Source organism: Schistocerca nitens, chromosome 5, assembly GCF_023898315.1.
Source record: "Schistocerca nitens isolate TAMUIC-IGC-003100 chromosome 5, iqSchNite1.1, whole genome shotgun sequence".
NCBI classification, from domain to species: Eukaryota; Metazoa; Arthropoda; class Insecta; order Orthoptera; family Acrididae; genus Schistocerca; species Schistocerca nitens.
Genome location: NC_064618.1, coordinates 581,781,253 through 581,800,127, shown reverse-complemented (window position 1 = coordinate 581,800,127; position 18,875 = coordinate 581,781,253). Strand labels below are relative to the sequence as shown.

At 39.0% G+C, this 18,875-nt stretch overlaps 1 protein-coding gene across 1 annotated transcript in view; it reads right to left on the bottom strand.

The window, feature by feature from the left end:
* The window catches only part of LOC126260591 (integrin alpha-PS5-like), a 563,809-nt gene that overhangs the window by 544,479 nt on the left and 455 nt on the right, over window positions 1–18,875 (bottom strand). The gene's annotated exons all lie outside the window — the stretch shown is intronic.

Below are 18,875 nucleotides of genomic sequence, written 5' to 3'. Positions count from 1 at the left end.
AGGAGAATTTTATGGATGGAGAGGAGGTAGTGCAAAGAGATTTGGGCCTAACTGATATAAATTTGGAGGTCCAGGTTAGTGAGGGCTATGGAATGACAGAACTAGAAACAATAGGGGGATTGATTCCATGTGAAACTGATCCTCAGACTATTTTTAAATTTTATTTTAATTAAATTTATGTCATAGTTTTCTGAATCTACAAAAGTTAAATTTTAGTGTCCTGAAACTGTTAGCAAAGTTGCAAAATTATTTGAGTAAGTACAGTTAAATGAAATTGACACATTTGTGGATTCAAATGGAGGACATTTTTTATATTACTGGCTATTTAAATTTAAGTTGCAGCCATAGTTGTTGTTTCAATTGTTAAGTTTCAAGTGCAGAACATTATCTTTCAGGCGAACTTCAGTGTTTAAAGAAAGGTAAGGTATTAAGTATGCAGCTATTCATTTAGTATCCCACCTATGACAACAAATATAAAAAAAACTTTACTCCATAACTCAGTAATTACAGAAATTCTGTTGATTTTAGCTTAAGAGTGAGAAAACCCAAGAAACACATCTAGTGACCCATAAAGCAGTGCTTAACATATAAATGACCATGTTTAAATGTTAAAGTAATATATGTCTCTGCTGTCACAGGTTTTTGCATTGTTGTTGGACTGTAAACCATTTAACACTTCTTGTCATTTTTAAATTATGTTCATTGTTATAATAATTGCCTTAATGTCTTAACTATTATTGACTTATTATTTGTTCAGGAAATGGGAAAAACAATGTCAACAAAGAAAAAAAGAAAAAATCATGGTGCTTTAGAAGTACCCGAAACATTCAGAAGAATGCAGCACTTGTCAGAAGTGTTGGTAGCATCTACTGGCACTGTCATTCCAAAACAGTTGACCTTCCACTTATTAGCATTTCACTGGTATGACGTGAATGATCAACTGCATAATTTGTACCAAACAGACAGAGAGAAATGAAAAAGACCTAGTGAAAGTGTTTTGAAATTGCTATCAATCATATACTGAAGAGCCATAGAAACTGGTACACCTGCCTAATAGTGTATAGGGCCTCTGCAAGCATGCAGAAGTGAAGCAACATGACATGCCATGGACGTGACCAATGTCTGAAGTAGTGCTGGAGGGAACTGACACCATGAATCCTACAGGACTGTGCGTAAATCTGTAAGAGTATGACAGGGTGGAGATCTCTTCTGAACAGCACATTGCATTCTTGTCTGGGGAATCTGGTGGCAAGCTAAAGTGTTTAAACTGATAAGAGTGTCCCTGGAGCCACTCTGTAGCAATTCTGGACGTGTGTGGTATCACATTGTCCAGCTGGAATTCACCAAGCCAATCGGAATGCACAATGTATGTAAATGGATGCAGGTGATCAGACAGAATGCTTACATACATGTCACCTATCAGAGTTGTATCTAGACATATCAGTGGTCCCATATCACTCCAACTGCACATGCCCCACACCATATCAAAGCCTCCACCAGCTTGAACAGTCTTTTGCTGACATGCAGGGTCCATGGATTCATGAAGTTGTCTCCATACCCGTGCACACTTATCCGCTCAATACAATTTGGAACATGGTTCTTCTGAACAGGTAACATGTTTCCAGTCATTGGACTCAATGTTGGTGTTGAAAGACCCAGGTGAGGCATAAAGCTTTGTGTCGTGCAGTCATCAAAGGTACATGAGTGGGCCTTCATCTCTGAAAGCCCATATTGATGATGTTTCATTGAATGGTTCATCCGTATCACTTGTTGATGGCCCAGAATTGAAATCTGCAGCAACATGTGGAAGGGTTGCACTCCTGTCACATAGAATGATTCTCTTTCATCATTGTAGGTCCAGTTCTTGTAGGATCTTTTTCTGGCCACAGCAACATCAGAGATTTGATGTTTTACCAGATTCCTGATATTCACGGTACATTTGTGAAATGGTCGTATGGGCAAATCCCCACTTCAGCACTACCTCGGAGATGCTGTGTCCCACTGCTCATGCAATGACTATAACACCATGTTCAGACTCACTTAAATCTTGACAGCCTGCCAGTGTAGCATCAGTAACCAATCTAACAGCTGCACCAGACACTTGTCTTATAGAAGCTTTACCGACCACAGCACCATATTCTGACTGTTAACATATCTCTATATTTGAATACACACGATTATATCAGTTTCTTTGGTACTTCAGTGCAGAGTAACAGTTGTGCATCTTTGTAACATTTCAACCTATCCTCCTCAGGCTAGACTGACAGCTACAATATAACAGCAGAAGTGTGTGTGTGTGTGTGTGTGTGTGTGTGTGTGTGTGTGCGCACGCGCATGTGTGCGTGAGTGCATGTGGGGGTTTAAGAGTTTGTGAGTTAGAGAGAGAGAGAGAGAGAGAGAGACAGACAGACAGACAGAGAGAGAGAATGAAAGAGAGAGAGAGTCAATCCTGAAAGATTTGTTCTAACAAAGTTCTTAAGCCCAACAGCCAAACACTAATCACTACTTCCAGCCAACTTTCCTCTTCTAATCACATGAAAAATATGAATTGTGCCCTTCTTTCACCATCATTATCTATATTCTATGAATAAATGATTATCCATGAACATATAAAACATTTTTCTTGAAGTCATGATATAAGTGGCCACTATGTAAAGCAACTAAATAAACTCTTCTTAGTTTTCAAACTGCATTATTTCAAATATCCTAGAACAATGTTGATTATCCACTCAATACATGAATAAAATCTCTATACAGGGTACACATAAAGTCTGAGAACAATTTCAGTTGTTTACTGCACAAGAACCAAACATTGAACAGATGGATGTTTAGAACTAAGTATGGTAAGAAGCCACCAACAAGGAAGGCCATTTACCACTAGCACAACAAATTCGTTACAACAGGTTGCTTGTGCCTGGCAAAGAGAAGCAGATGTCCCAGTGTGAGTGAAGTGAATGTGGAGCGCATACGAGAGACTTTCATAAGGAGTCCAAAGAAATAGGTGTTTCGTGCATCCCTTGAACTCAAAATGGTTCCAATAACAGTGTGGAAAGTCCTGCGACAGGAGCTGTCCACGGAACCATTCAAATTGGAGCTAGTGCAGAAGCTCAATGATGATGACAAAGACAAGCATTTTGAGTTTTGTTCATAGTTGTGACAATTGAATGAGGATGGTTATGGCATTGTTGATATCTTAATTTTTAGTGACAAAGCCACTTTTCACACTAATGGGAAAGTGAACAGGCATAATTGTCGAATCTGGGGTACAAAGCATCCACACGAATGCAATGAATTTGAACGTGATTCCCCAAAGGAAAATATTTTCTGTGCCTCGTCACATCAAAAACTGTATGGGCCATTCTTTTTTGCTGTGAGCACTGTCACTGGATATTCCTACTTGGATATGTTGCAGCAATGGCTGATGTCTCAAATGCAATCGGACTCTCCGTTCATCTTTCAGCAGGATGGGCTCCACCCCATTTTCATCATGAAATTCGTGGGTACCTGAACACAGAACTCCCACATTGATGGATTGGCCATGCTACAGAAGGGGACAATTGTTTCATGAAATGGCCTCCCCAATCACCAGTTCTCACTCCATGTGGCTTTTTTCTGTGGGGACACATTAAAGATTTGGTGTATGTACCACCTCTACCACGTGACATAGCAGAGCCCTCACTCATGCTTCGTATATCGAATGTTTGTAAAAAAAACTTTCAGAATTTCTCTTACAAATGCAATATGTATGACATCTGTACAATGTTTAGTTCTTGTATTCCTGGACTTTATGTACACCCTCTTGCAGACGCCAATGTTTACAACAAATTGCTGAATCATCTTCATGAGAATAACCTTTTAACAACAGCTCTGTCTGGCTTCCATAAAGGCCTCTCCTCTGAAAAGGAAACATAGGATCTTCTTCCTAGACAGTAAAGTTGAACTGGACAATAAAAAACACCATGATGGCATTTACTGATGGTGCATGTTTTATTCAGATGGTTAGATGAAAACAGTAATATAGGGTGAACAACCAGTGGCTGTATTCAAAGTAACTGTTTTGCTCCTGACATACATACATAAATTAATCTAGAAGTAATTACCATAATTATCAGTACAAGTAGATTAGCACTAGTCAGAAATTGCTGTTAGTATACTGTACAGAAGAAGGCAGAAATATTTTCTTCTGTCTGCTATAGCCGGCCGGTGTGGCCAAGCCGAGCGGTTCTAGGCGCTTCAGTCTGCAACCACGCGACCGCTATGGTAGCAGGTTCAAATCCTGCCTCAAGCATGGATGTGTGTAATGTCCTTAGGTTGGTTAGGTTTAAGTATCTCTAAGTTCTAGGGGACTGATGACCTCAGATGTTAAGTCCCATAGTGCTCTGAGCCATCTGTCTGCTACAGAATACCTTGACTTGTCCAAGTTTCCTGAAGGCTCTCCTTGAAAATGGGGCTTATGGAACATGTGTGTTAATGACTGAGTATGCAGTATTCTCAGGATGGTTTCCTGTAGATATCATTGGTCCTCATATATGCTACTGACTATTATCAAAACAGCCTATTTAGTTAAAATTATAGAGCAGCCAGAGGCAACACACATCTATTTTTATTTTTACATGTTTCACTCAACCAATGTGATCATCTTCAAAAACTACGTAACTAAGGGCTACACGTTATGGTTATCAGCTATATGTAATTTCTGAAGATGCTCACACTGGCTGAGTGAAACATGTAAAAATAAAGAAAAAGTTACATCTAACTTGTAGTTGTTGTACAGTTTTAATTACTAACATTCACTGTTACCCCGCAGACAGTTGTCTGCACTCACTAAAATGGGATATTTAGATTTACAAATTTCAGTTTGAAACACAGCACTTATGAAACAATGTGCATTAATCTTTCAACAAATTATGATAAATTATACTTGAGTTTCAGTGGAGACTACACTCTGAAGCAGAATGGCGAAAAAGGATAAATTACGATGAAGAACTCTTTTACCGCACAAGAATAATTTTAATGGCATGATTTTCAGTTTGCTGTCAACCACCTGGTTATCAATTACGTTTCCCAAAATTACTGCAGGCCATAACATGCAATGTGAGCTGTAAAGAAAAGGAGGAAAAGGTTATCATACACCAAGAAAGTTTATATTGCATTACATTACATTGCTTTAGTTTTATTCCATCTAGCCCAAGGAGTGCCATACAGTTGTAACATCACATACTGTCCCCACAGACGTGAGTGTACAGTGGTACATAACCATTCAATGTGACTAGGGTTTGTTATTACAGTTACTCTTTCACATGAGTGATATAGAGAATTTCATGCCTCTCTTAACAGTTAATTGTTCAGCCTTCCACACTTGCAAGCTATCCTGCATAGATGTGTTTTATGTGGAAATAAATGTTCAGTTCTAACAGATACCACATATTGGTGAACCCAACAATAACACAACAACACAACTGCATTGGCATCAGTGTTCTGCACCGCATCATAACATGAATGTTCCTTACTTCTGTGTCAGCCATGCTGCGCTCATTCTTACACGAAAATGGACAATCTTCCTGTCACCACAGAGCCAGCTACAAGCAGCACAGTTAACAGGGTCACAATTAAACCCCGCTGTTCTGGCAAGATACCCTGGTGTTGTGGTTACTGCAGCTTGAAAGCCAGTTAATCCTTGCACAGATATCAGCAGAGGAAACAAAGTATAGCTATGTAATCACAGCACTAACAGAAGACTTAGCTGCTAAGGTACAAGATATCCTTGCTGCACCACCAAACGCCAAATGGTATGCATCAATTAAGAATGCACTAGTGATGCGCCTATCACAATCAGAAGCAAAGTGACTAGACAAGCTTTTATGGACTGAGGAGTTTGGTTATCAAACCTCATGACAACATTTACACCATTTGCACACACTGGCAAGGAATGCAGTCAGCAATGATGTGCTGTGCAATATTTGGTTGTCACGATTACCCTCTGACATTAAAAAAGTCCTGACAGTGTGAGTGGGGAATTTAAATGCTCTAGTGTAAACAGCGGACAGGATCATCTAGATGTATCCCACAGCAAACATGTCAACACTGACACCACTGCAAGAGAATATGTCTGCAGTGACACTAGCAGCATTCCAGTTGCAATTAACAGAGCTTACCATGCAAGTAACAGCATTACAAACAACACACACACATCATCGACCATGCCTCCAGTCATCAAGAAGTTGTAGCCCCTCACCATTGGCAAAAATTTGTGTTGGTACCACAACAAATTCTACAATGAAGTGCAGAAGTGTACACCACCATGCAAGTGGAAACAAGAGGTGGAAAACATAACAGCAACAACTACTCATACTGGTAATGCATGTTAACTTTTTGTCACAGACCACAATACGGAAGTACAATACCTACTGGACACAGGGGCAGAACTTTCCGTGTACCTGGTAACTCGCATACCATGCCGGAGCTGCAATGATTCTTGTCTGTCTATATCTACATCTACATCATACTCTGGAAGCTACCTAATGGTGTGTGTTGGAGGGTACTTTCGGTACCACTATCTGATTCCTCCAACCCTGTTCGAATCATGAATAGAGCATGGGAAGAATGATTGTCAGTAAGCCTCTGTATTAGCTGTAATTACTAGAATTTTCTCCTCATGGTCAATACACGAGATGTATGTGGGGGGAAGTAATATGTTGTTTGACTCCTCCTGAAAAATGCTGTTCCAAATTTTCAGTAATAAATCTCTCCATGATGCACAACGTCTCTCTTGTAATGTCTGCAAGTGGAGTTTGTTTAGCATCTCCATAACGCTCTCTCATCAGCTAAATGGTCCTGTGATGAAATGCACTGCTCGTTTTTGGATCTTCTCTATCTCCTCTACCATCCCTACCTGATAGGGATCCCAGATAGATGAACAATACTCAAGAATTGGGCCAACAAGTGCCTTACAAGCCATTGCCTTCGTGGATGAGTTACATTTCCTTAAGATTCTTCTGATGAATCTGAGTCTTGTGTCTGCTTTTCTCACTATCTGTTTTATATGGTCATTCCACATAAGGTCGCTCTGAATAGTGATTCCTAGATATTTTACAGCAGACGCTGTCTCCAGCTGTTTGTCATCAATAGTATAGGTGTACAGTAGTGGATTTCTTTTCCTGTGTTTGCACAATATGTTACATTTATTTACATTCAGGGTCAACTGCCAGAGTCTGCACCATTCATCAATTCTCTGCAGGTCATTCTTCAAATTCTTGTCTGTTTGCCACTAACAACTCTAAGCTTAAAACATACAGTCAGGCCACATTGTTGCTTAACCTTGGACTATGCCGTACATTTGAGTGGCACTTCACAATAGCAGATATATTGGAGCCTGTCATAGGAGTTAATTTTTTATCCTTTTATGATCTGATACCTGTCCTCCAATGCAAGCAACTCATTGATTCCACTACAAACCTGCGTACGCCAGGGAAGGTGTGTTGCATCACTTCGATGATGGTACATACGGTAGCAGTAGATACACCATGCGAATGATTACTAAAAGAATTCCCAAAATCATGCAGCAGTCACCTACTCTCCTGCTAGTTAAATGCACAACAATACATCACATTTTGACCATGCCAGGCCCACCATCTCAAGCTAGGCTTAGATGTCTGATGCCAGAGAAATTGCAAGGGGTGAAGCAGGAATTCCACAGCACACTGTCAATGGTCATTTGCAGAGTTTCAGGTAGCAGTTGGGCATCCCCAATCCATGTGGTACCAAAGAAGAAGAATGGATGGCATCCATGTGGTGATTATGACAGCTCAAAGCGAGGACCATACTGGATCAGTACCCAGTGCCACGAACAGAAGACTTCTCTTCCAATGTTCATGGTAGGACTATATTTTCAACTACTGATCTAGTCTGGGCATATTATCAGATCCCCATTGCCATAGAGGATATCTCAAAGACAGAGGTGGCAACACCTTTCAGTCTATTCAAGTTCACTAGGATGCCTTTCGGTCTGTGCAACGCAGCACAGAGTTTTCAACAGTGCACAGATGAGATCACTAGGGACTTAAGATTTCTGTTATGTTTACATGGATGATATTTTGGTGATGTCAACATTATGATGTTTTTCACTGGTAGCCACAAGTATGTTGGTAATACTTCGTATTAACTAGCAGATAATGTAAACAAAAAAACTTTCCACTTATTAGCAGACACTGTACCTGTCCATAAAAATAGTTTCATCCAGTTCTTCACAGTATTCAAACTGCATTACAATAGAGCATTAGTAAAAATGTGACCACTTTCCACATAACATGAATTACTTTATGATACGACTCTGTTCCACCACTTGCTGAGTGACTTGTGTCCATACTGGTGACAATGTCCAGCTCTGATGACAATGCCTCACATCAGTTACCAGTGGTACATTCTACTTAAATGTTCAAATCTGCATAAGACATGTGTAACTGTCTCCACACATGTCACATTGAATATCTATTCCATCTTGCAATGGAAAGCCTACTCAGAGTTACTCCTAAAACATTCTTGAATGAGTTTATGTACAACAGCATTCTATAAAAGTTTTAGGAGACTTTATATTAGATTTTTTTTCCCTGAACTGGATTACACAAACCAGTTTCGCAGTACTGCTTCTGGGTGGTAGTGTAAAGACTTCAAAATCAATTCTGGAACCCCACTTTTAGTTGCTGGTTTTCCAATTCCGCAATCAATTTTCGCTACCATGCAAATGCACTGGTTTTCAAACGTACTTTGGTTGTCAAGTTGCATCTTGTTTTCACAATATTCAGTTAATATGGACTTACTGTGCAGTGAAGGAGAAGTAGAAATATTAGACTGAGCCTGAAGCTGTCTACCTGTAATATTTCAGTGATGAGAAATAATGATTGTGTTGACTGAATCAGAAGCTGGATCAGCTGTTTTCCAGATGCCATATTTAATTGGGCTAGCAAATCCACTTAAGGTTTTGACATGTAGAAACAACAGTGAAATGTGGTTCCTGAAATCCATTTTTCATCTTTCAGAAGATGGATCACATGTACATATAATGAATGTAATTGTAGATCCAACTGTGAATCAAACACCAAGTGTTTAGTTTTGTAGCCTGGAACTAGACTCATAGAGCCATGTAGACATGTTCCTGTACACACCATTAACAAGTTATTTATCAAATAGAAACTGCATTGAGCCAAGCAAACAATACATTAATGACGGCAGTTCACGTAGGTTGAGACAAGAATGGGGATTGCACTGTTGCCAGTAGCAATCAACAGTTGCGGTTTGCACATGCACTTGCTTTGCGCCTGATGGAAACTTGTATCCCACAAATTATGCCTCACTTTTACTTGTGTAGAATTTGTCAGTCATCACCACCATCAGCCATGACAGCTCACACCAAATCAAATACAAATTCACTAAATAACTTACTACAATCGCTTCTAATGCTTGCATTGTACACATCATTCACAGCAGAGTGCTCAGAACACTACTGAAGGCTCATTGGCTGTCGGATAACATGTGACTTAAAGGTGCGCAGAACAATCCTAAACCTGACAGCCATCATTCATGACTCCAACTATAGTTATTGAAGAAAAGAGTTACTGAAGTAAAGAATTAAAATACGATGGGATTATGTATAATTCATTTTTACTGGTAAGTTGGAAAATAAATTCATCTGAATGATCTACTTATTTGAATGATTATAACGATAGAAATTTATTTTAATAATGCCCATCTCTGGTTACCACCATATCTTGCACTTCCTTACTCTTTGCAGCCATTGCAGTTAATATTATCAACCATAACAAATTGTGTTAGTTCATTTGCTTGATTTATTCATGAGAACCTATGGTGAAGCTTGATTGAAATTTTTTATTAATTATAAACAAAGTAGACAATTGTAATCAGTTATGCTCATCTGTTTAATTTGTTCTGTCCAAAACATGTCTCAAAATTCCTGCAATTTTAGCTTGAGCTAGAATGCGAGCGTTATTTCATCAGCTTTCATTCATGCAAATTTAGACTTTGACAGGTAAATCAATGACCTTCAATAACATTCCACATTGATTATATCTTTATGTTTCAGTATACGTAACCATACTCAGTCGCTATGGTTATACTTGATGAATCTCAGGTATACAGAATATACTATTTCCATAGAAAACATGGAAAATTGACAGCTAAAAAGAAATTCTAATCCTAAATGTATTCCAATGCTTCCTGGACCCATTAGTGATGCTACACTGCAAAGAAGCTGTATAGCATCCTTGTTTCCTAGCTGTGTGGCAGCACCATGCACATGTTGCCAGCATGATACTGAGTGAAACTGCTTGATACTGAGTGTGGAAACTGTAGCCTCATGCTTCAGCATGTGCACGTGGAGTGAGTGATGGGTAGCAAGTGCCACTCATGCAGTTTTGTCATGCTGATGCACTGCACTAATAGAAGAGTGAGGAAAGGTAGATCAAAAGACTGTGGTCATGCATGTTTCTCCTTCTCTCCCCACTTTCCAACCCCCACCCCACCTCCCTCCATCCAGCCAGACACAAACTCGAAACACATTTAATATTTGTTCTTAACCCATGTGGGTAATGGTAGCATGGGCTGGTACTTACGAATACCATAAACAACAAATGCTGCAGATACATATACATAAACTTTATTAGCCAACATGAATACCTGCATCTGCCTTGGACCAAGATTCAGAACACACCACAGTCTCTCTTCAAAATCCCTTCAGTGGTGGAAGGTCTCTGGAGACTGCATCACAATCGATATTCCCACAGAGTCACCTGCCGAGAATGCAGAGCACTGCAGGTTGTTGTGTCAATGTGTGCAGCTGGCACAGGAGGGGTCAACTGGCCGTGTTGTGACTGGCATACAGACGGAACTGCCCAGCTCATTTCTTGTGGTGTTGCATATAGCATATGTTGTTGTTCTGGCATGGTGCCAAATGCAAAATTGGGTGAGAAGGTGAAGGCACAGGTGCACTTGACCAGCCATGTAATGGCTGTTGCATGAGTGAACACTCAGGCAGGCCCAAGGCAGGAAAGGGTGATTGTTGTGGGCTTGCCACAAAGCAAGATAACAAATGTCTGCAGCCCACATTGGAGTACCTGATATGTGCCAGGGTATGGTGGCTCAGGGCTGCCCAAACTACATCATCCCTCACCACAGTGAATTCACACTTAGAGAGCTCTTTGTATATGAAGGTCTTGCGGGTTGTATGGGCAGCAAGAGGGGCAAGTGCTCCTTCTGAATGTGTTGATGGACATGCTGTACGAGTGCCAGTAAGTCGTGTTGATGGCCATCAGTAACAGGTTGTGCAAAGTCAGTTGGTATGTCTAGCAGTTCCCCATACACTGCCTCTTCTTTATATGCAGAGAAGATCCAGAGAACCCAGAGCTGTGCTTCAGTTCACAAATCAATGTGACACATTAGGACTACCCTCATTGTCCTATGCTACCTCTCTATAAGGCTATACTACTTTCCACGTGTGGGTAATCCCAAAGAGCCAGCTCAGGAGGTTGAATAGACCCAACTTGATCTATTGGCCCTGATCATTGGAGACCAGCTCAGGCTTTCCAAAATGAGCTATCCAGGTTTCCATGAAGGCACATGAAACTATTTTGCCAGTGATGTCACGTATGGGAGTTGCTCCAATCCAACGACACATTCTATTGATGACTGAAAGTAGGTGACACAATCCCTTAGAATCTGTGAGTGGTCTAATGGTGTCCAAGTGGACATGATGGAATCTAGTCTTAGGAATTAGGAAGTATCAGAGTTGTGGTTGGTATGGCAGTTAATTTTTGAAAGCTGATATGCAAGGCAACTCCTTGCCCAATGACAGCAGACATGCCTAATGCTTGGCCACACAAACCTGTTCGTCACTAATTGTACCGACACTTTGATGCCCAGATGGCAATGGTTGCATAATCTGAGAAACTTTTATTGGCACATGGTGAGTGGAACTACTGGCCATGGTCTTTCTTGAGGAACATCACAGAGCAGTGTTGTATAAGTGGAGGGCAGAGCACAACATTCAATCGGCAGATTTGTAGCTGTATCATTGAGAGGATCCTTGATGACTGAGTCTTTTGCTTAACTGGCTGCCATAAGCACATAATCATACTGCAAGAATATGGCACAGATTCAGCACAGATAAATGGTGGTGATGTTTTGTGCACCATGAATGTATTGCACATGAGTAGTATACTGTGTGATGAGGTCTAAGCTTCCATACTGCTGAGGGCTGGTACCTTGGGAGATATTTCAAATGGCATCAACTAGTGGCTTGTGGTAAGTGTAAGTAGTCACCTGATGTCCTTTGATATCTTCTCAAAAATGTGCAAGGCAAATATTGTGTGTTGAGTCAGCTAAAGTGCCTATTTCAGCCTGTTGGAAGCTTTGGGAACTCACTCGGTTTTCAACATTTTCAAGCTGTCTGTCCAAAGGTGGTTTGAAACCAGTAGAATGGCAGTCATGAAGAGGTCGCTTTAGTGGGTATGTCCTTGTTCCATGGCAGGGGTGGGGTTGTCTTCCTGCAGTGTGTTAGAACCAGATGGTGAAGTGTAACATCAACCTCAGATTGTGTTGAGCTGGCTTGACTGGCAGTGGTTTGCACTGAAGATGATAATGCCTTGTGCCACCTGATGTGTCATCATCCTGGTTGTTTATTAATCAACAGACACATGTGTAATCATCACTAGTTGTAGTTCGGTTGGTACTTTAACCATTCATAATGTCCATAGTACCTTGTCTGGCATATGGGCACAGTCAACAATTGGACAGAGACATCACCAGCTGTGTGATTGTGTGTTGTCATGTAGCTGTTAATTACACATAGCCTCCTGTACTTTGTTGTATTCATTTGTTTGAGGCAGTGACAGTATGACATCACTGATGGCTTCCATTTGACCCACTAGATACCAGAGTAATCTAAGATATCTAGTCTCATCATTGAGGACTCCTGTTGTAAAAATATTGTCAGTCATTATGAACCACAAGTTGGGATTGGTGAAATTGAAAGGTGGTAATTTGAGATGAATACTAAGTCTCGAACATGATGCAAAGGCTGATTTTTCAGCAATGTCTTTTGAAACAAGCTGGGTGGCCGCTAATTGTTTGTGAAGCCTAGTTTGTTGTGGCAAAATGGTAAATGACTGGACATTTGCATTTCATGACACAAAAGATGTAGGACACACGCAGCTTGTGTCATGTGTATGTTGCACTTGGTTTCAAGCAAGAGCATTGCCCACGAAGGCACTAATCTCCATATCTAAAAGTAAGTCTGTAGTGTGAAGCAACATTGCCATATTTGTGACATGTGAATAGATATTTAAAAGTAGTATGCAAATGTTTTTGTTGCACATGGATGCAGATAATGCAAAAACATTCCTACAAATACTCTGTGATCATTGTACACTAGTAACACTGTTAATAGTGGAGTTGTACTCATGTTTGAATTGCACATGGGTGCAGATAATGCAAAAACATTCCTACAAATACTCCGTAATCATTTTACACTAGTAACACTGTTAATAGTGGAGTTGTACTCATGGTGTGAGAATGGATTTGTAAGGGGTAGACATTGTTGATACACTAAAGGTTTGATGATGTCAATAGAGATGATCCTGGAGTCATCAGCATACTTGGTTTTCAATATTGTCTGTGTAGACTGAGAACATTTAAAATCTTGTACTGCAATCCTTCCATCACTGCAATCCAGAAGTAGTGCACTGGTCAGAATGTTGCATTAGTACCACATTTCCATGATGAAAAACGGTTAAAATTCTAAGAATGGTGTGTTTTATGACTGACACAAGGTCACCAATGTGGGTAAATTGTAGTACATGATGGTATTTATGAGTACCATAAATAACAAATGCAGCAGATATATCTATGTAAGCTTTATTACCCAACATAAATGCATGCAACTGCCTTGGACCAAGACTCAGATTCCCCTACTTTCCCTCTCTGCACAGTTCAAAGAGTTTTATCTTCTCATGGCAGAGGGTCTCTGGAGGCTGTGTCAATATCGATACTCCCACACCCACATAATTTAACAATAAACATTAATATTATACTATCAGAACATCATTTGTAATATTCTGAGATCTTTACCTCCCCACAACACAGATATCATTAGTTCTGGGTAAAAATGAATGGGGCTTTTATAGTAGGACTTTTGTACTGTGAAATATTTTCACTAGGAGTGCTGTTTTTTGTGTTATTCAAGAACAACAACCCCTCCCCCACCCACCTGCTGACCATGCTCTCACTCCACAGGTAATGATTTTTAATATGTTGTTCAAGGCACTCTCTCCTCTGTCTTCTTTTATCAATCTTGCTAGGACAGTTAGGGTGTTTGCATGCTGCATGCAGATGCAGGAGGAGTTAGCTGCAGCTTGAGAACAGCTGAATGTTGCAGTTGAATGTTGTCATCCCTCATAGACCATAACCTGTATTCACACCTGCTCATATGATAAAAGAGGCAAAAAGACTGTCAGCAAATTAGTTGCTGAGGAAGTTAGATGAAATTCTCCACAGAGCAGTGTAAATAAGTACACTGCCATGGAATGATACAACCCACCAAATCAGAATCTGACACACAAACAGCCACTACAGGCAAACCTGGGGAACTTGTAAAGCATGCTGAATAGTTTGGTAGCCCTAAATCATCCTCTATAGTCCAGCAGGAGAAACTCAAATTTAATGTCACCCATCAGAATTTCGATAGTCTGAGAAACATACACAATGATCTGGATATTATTGCATGTCTTGATGAACCTGATATTTTCATCATAACTGAACATTGGTACACTGAAGACCTAATTAGCATTAGTCAACTACTCTCCATGAAATTCTGTTCTGACTTTAGTAGGAAAAACAAGTCTGGGGGTGGGTAGCAGTCTTAACTGTTAAAGCAAGTAATTTCAGTGTTATTGACATAAGTGCATTTTGCATAGAAGAAATCACAGAATTTACTGCAATAAATTTAAATTGGGGGTGGAGAAAATATAGCAGTTATCAGTATGTATAGGTCACCTGTGGCATGTATGGATACATTTTTCCAAAATTTGTCTGTCTTCCTGATATAAATACACAGTACATTTCCAGGCTTAAGTGGCCATGTAAATACTATAATAATAGGGGATATAAATATAGACTTATTAATCAATAATGCCAACACCTAAAAGCTACACCTCATACTTGATGAATTCAGTCTAACCCCACTAACCCATGAGCCAACTAGAGAGATTGGCAACAGCAAAAAAGTCTGGTTAACATAATAACAAACAAGACCCATCTTTCCTACAGTACATCTATTGTCAAACTAGCCATCTCTGATCACCATGCAGTACAGCTTCAATTGGAGGTAAATGAAATGCCCTCTGTCACTAAAAGGAAACTATATGTACACAAAAGAATTATGTGTAATAATAAGAGCAATAAACTGAATTGCATTTTAGCACACATACATGGATTGAGAATGATAGCTTTTCCTATGATAGCTTTGATGCTGACTTCTACTACTGTTATGATGCCACATGCCCAGTTGTAACCACAAAAGTTAAACTCACTAAAAATATAAACAAAAAAGTATCTGGATAAATAATGATGTCATTGAAGCAAGGGAAAAATTAAAATTATTCAGTAGTGGAAAGCTAAATAACAGACAAAATCTCAAGCTAAAGGAAGCCTCCCAAAACTTCTCAATAATATTGTAAAGATTTTTTAACATAGACCAGGAGCAACTATACTGCAAACAAGCTTCAGACTTCACAGAGTGTTACTACTGGTGTCTGGGGAGTGACAAACAGTTTTAGAACAGGCAGAGAAAAATTCTGTATGAACTTTAATATTGACCACAATGGTATGGTAGCAAAAGATCAACAATAAATTGCTAATATATCAAATGAATATTTTTTTCAGTAGGGGAAGTTATCAATGACAAACATAAAACACAAACAAAATAACCTGCAGTATAATTTTAAAGGCAGTCCACCTGAGCATAGCATATATCTAGCCACCATACATTGCAAAGAAATAATTAACATCATTAGCTCACTAAAATCTTCCAGTACTGCGGGGCATGATGATCTCAATATTAATGTATTAAAAGTGTGTAGGCAAAATGTCTCTCTATCACTGTCTGTAGCAGTCAATGATGAAATAGAATCAGGTACCTTTCCAGACAGACTAAAATAACTCAGGTACCACCAATCTTAAAAAAAGTAGACAAACTCAAATTTCAAAACTATAGACCAATCTCAGTACTTCCTGTCTTTTCCAAAACAGTTGAAAAAGTCATATACAGGAGAATTATAAACTTTCTCCAGATGCACAACCCAATGTTTGAAAATCAAAATAGATTCTTAAAATGTAAACCAACTAGCACAACAGCTACTCAGTTGATTGAAGAGATAATAAGTGGCATTGACAACAAGCAACATGTTGCAGGTATATACCTTGACCTCAAGAAAGCTTTTGACTATGTGAAAGCCACAGTCATATTATAAAAGCTATGGAATATTGACATCATAAACACTGCTAATGACCTAATAAAATCTTACATGGGTAAGTGAAAACAGCTTGTTCTGCTTAAAACTGAAAGTGGTGTTCAAAAATCGAAAATCACTAATATAAAATTAGCAAGTTCTGCAAAGACACTGTTGTCCTAATGGCTGTATACAATGCTTTATTTTCCTTTCACCTGAACTACAGAATAGAAATTTGGGGAGCAACAACCGAAGCAAATCTAAATAAGCTATTGCTACTTTTAATCAATGATGTATTCACAAGAATGTATTATTGTGCTATGTTTCAACAATTGTAATAGTTGATGGCATATTGAAACCTGTGCAACATTGTAGAATTTGTGGCATCCTGCGTGAATGCTAGCTCAAGATGCCACTACAGCAAGCTAAAAGCTGTGGACCGTATTAGATGTGTGTGTGAACCTGTCACTTCAGTTTGCTTCAGAATCATTGAACAAATTCTCAATTCAAATATATTAAACTTTCTTGAGCCTGAGAAGCTTATGTCCACAAATCGGCATATTTTTAGAAAGAATCATTCATGGGAAACTCGTGTGAAACTCAGCTTGCCCTATTCTCACATGATACACTGTGAACTATGGATGAAGGGCAACAGGCAGATTCCATATTTCTACATTTCCAGAAAGCATTTGAAGCGGTGGCCCATTGCAGGCTGTTAATGAAGGTAGGAACATATGAAATAAGTTCACAGATGGCTTGAAGACTTGTTTAGTAGGGGTTAGATTTACTTCAAACTTTGTGCACCTTCAGTAGGTCATTAAAACAACATAATGTGTAAGTAGTAAGGTACACTAATCTGACGCTTCTGACAAATTTGCAAGAGAGGTTTTAAGCATCTATTATGTAACTGATGCAACTGTGCATTGGCGACGGATGTTAGAATTCATTGTGGTCAAGAGGTTAACATTCGAGCTACATAAGAGGACTGTGTTTGAGGTGAAGGTTTGACTCCTGCTCAGACTTATGTTTTAATTGGTTTCATCACTGGTCATATTATTTAATTTATATGACATTTGAGAGGTACTATAATTTTTAAAACCCACATGTATTTGCATGAAGTGTTAGCGAACTTCACATTATTTGATTGCTTACAATTTTTAATTAAATTTAATTATTACAACAAACATATTTATATTCCCTAAAGATGTATGTCTATCAAGATTTGCTAAATTCCTTACACTTGCAATCTAATAAGGTACCCAGAACTACTTTGCGTCTCGACATTTCGGGCTGCAGACACAGAGGCAGGCCTCATTTGGCAATCACCCTGCATAGCAGTGAGATGTTGCTAATGTAGCAAGAAATAATAGTGTATGTGCAAGTTTTTTGAATATCACTGAATTTAAACTTGTATTACAAAACTGAAGGTTTGAACAGGAGTCGGACCACTGCCTCATACACATTCACCTTATGTAGCTGGGACACTAACCACTTGACCACCATGAGCTCTTAACATCTGCCACCTGCACACAGGTACAACAGTTACATAATAGAAGTGTAAAACTTCTCTTGTGATTTTCTTGTAAATTCCAGGGTAGTGCACCTTAGTATTTTCACATTATGTTGTTTTAATGGCCTACTGAAGGTTTACAAAGTTTGTAGTGTATCCGTGATCCCAACATCAAAGTCTCCCATAGTGAGGTTTGTGCATGCTCTTCCTACTTTTAACAATAAACTCTTAAATTACTATAATTTCCATTTTTCCCACAAATTATCTCAATATACAGAATGCTACTCTGAATATACCTGTCAGTAACATACTTTAAGTTCTATGGGCCATGGCTTCATACTTAGACATACAGTATACATCCTCTAAAAGTTTCAGTATGCATAAATAAATATTAATATGTAATATATGATACTGGGTGTTGAACACATGGATTGCACAATAGACAATGGCATGAACCACAGAAACACTCTGTGAATTTTCTGTAGTTTATCAGCCAGTCATGATTAGCTCCCTGAAAGCGAATGTCAGACTATCCAGAAATACACTATTGTTAACAATGTCAAATTCCTATTTCTGTGAAACATTGTCTAGATCCTATGTCCCATCTGAGAGGAAAAGTTGTGAATTTATATTGGATTCATAGCTTATGCTGCTCTATGAAATGAGTTTTGGAGAAAAACAGTGTGAATTAATTAATTTATGATCTGTTTGATGTTTCCTTTTTTCACAGTGCAGGTGTGTTTTTGGTTTTCAATAGACCTCAGCAGGTTTCTCTGTTAACATCTCATGTTTCTCTCTGTTAACACATGTCATTTGTGAATACTGATTGTAGTCACTAATATTGTACAATA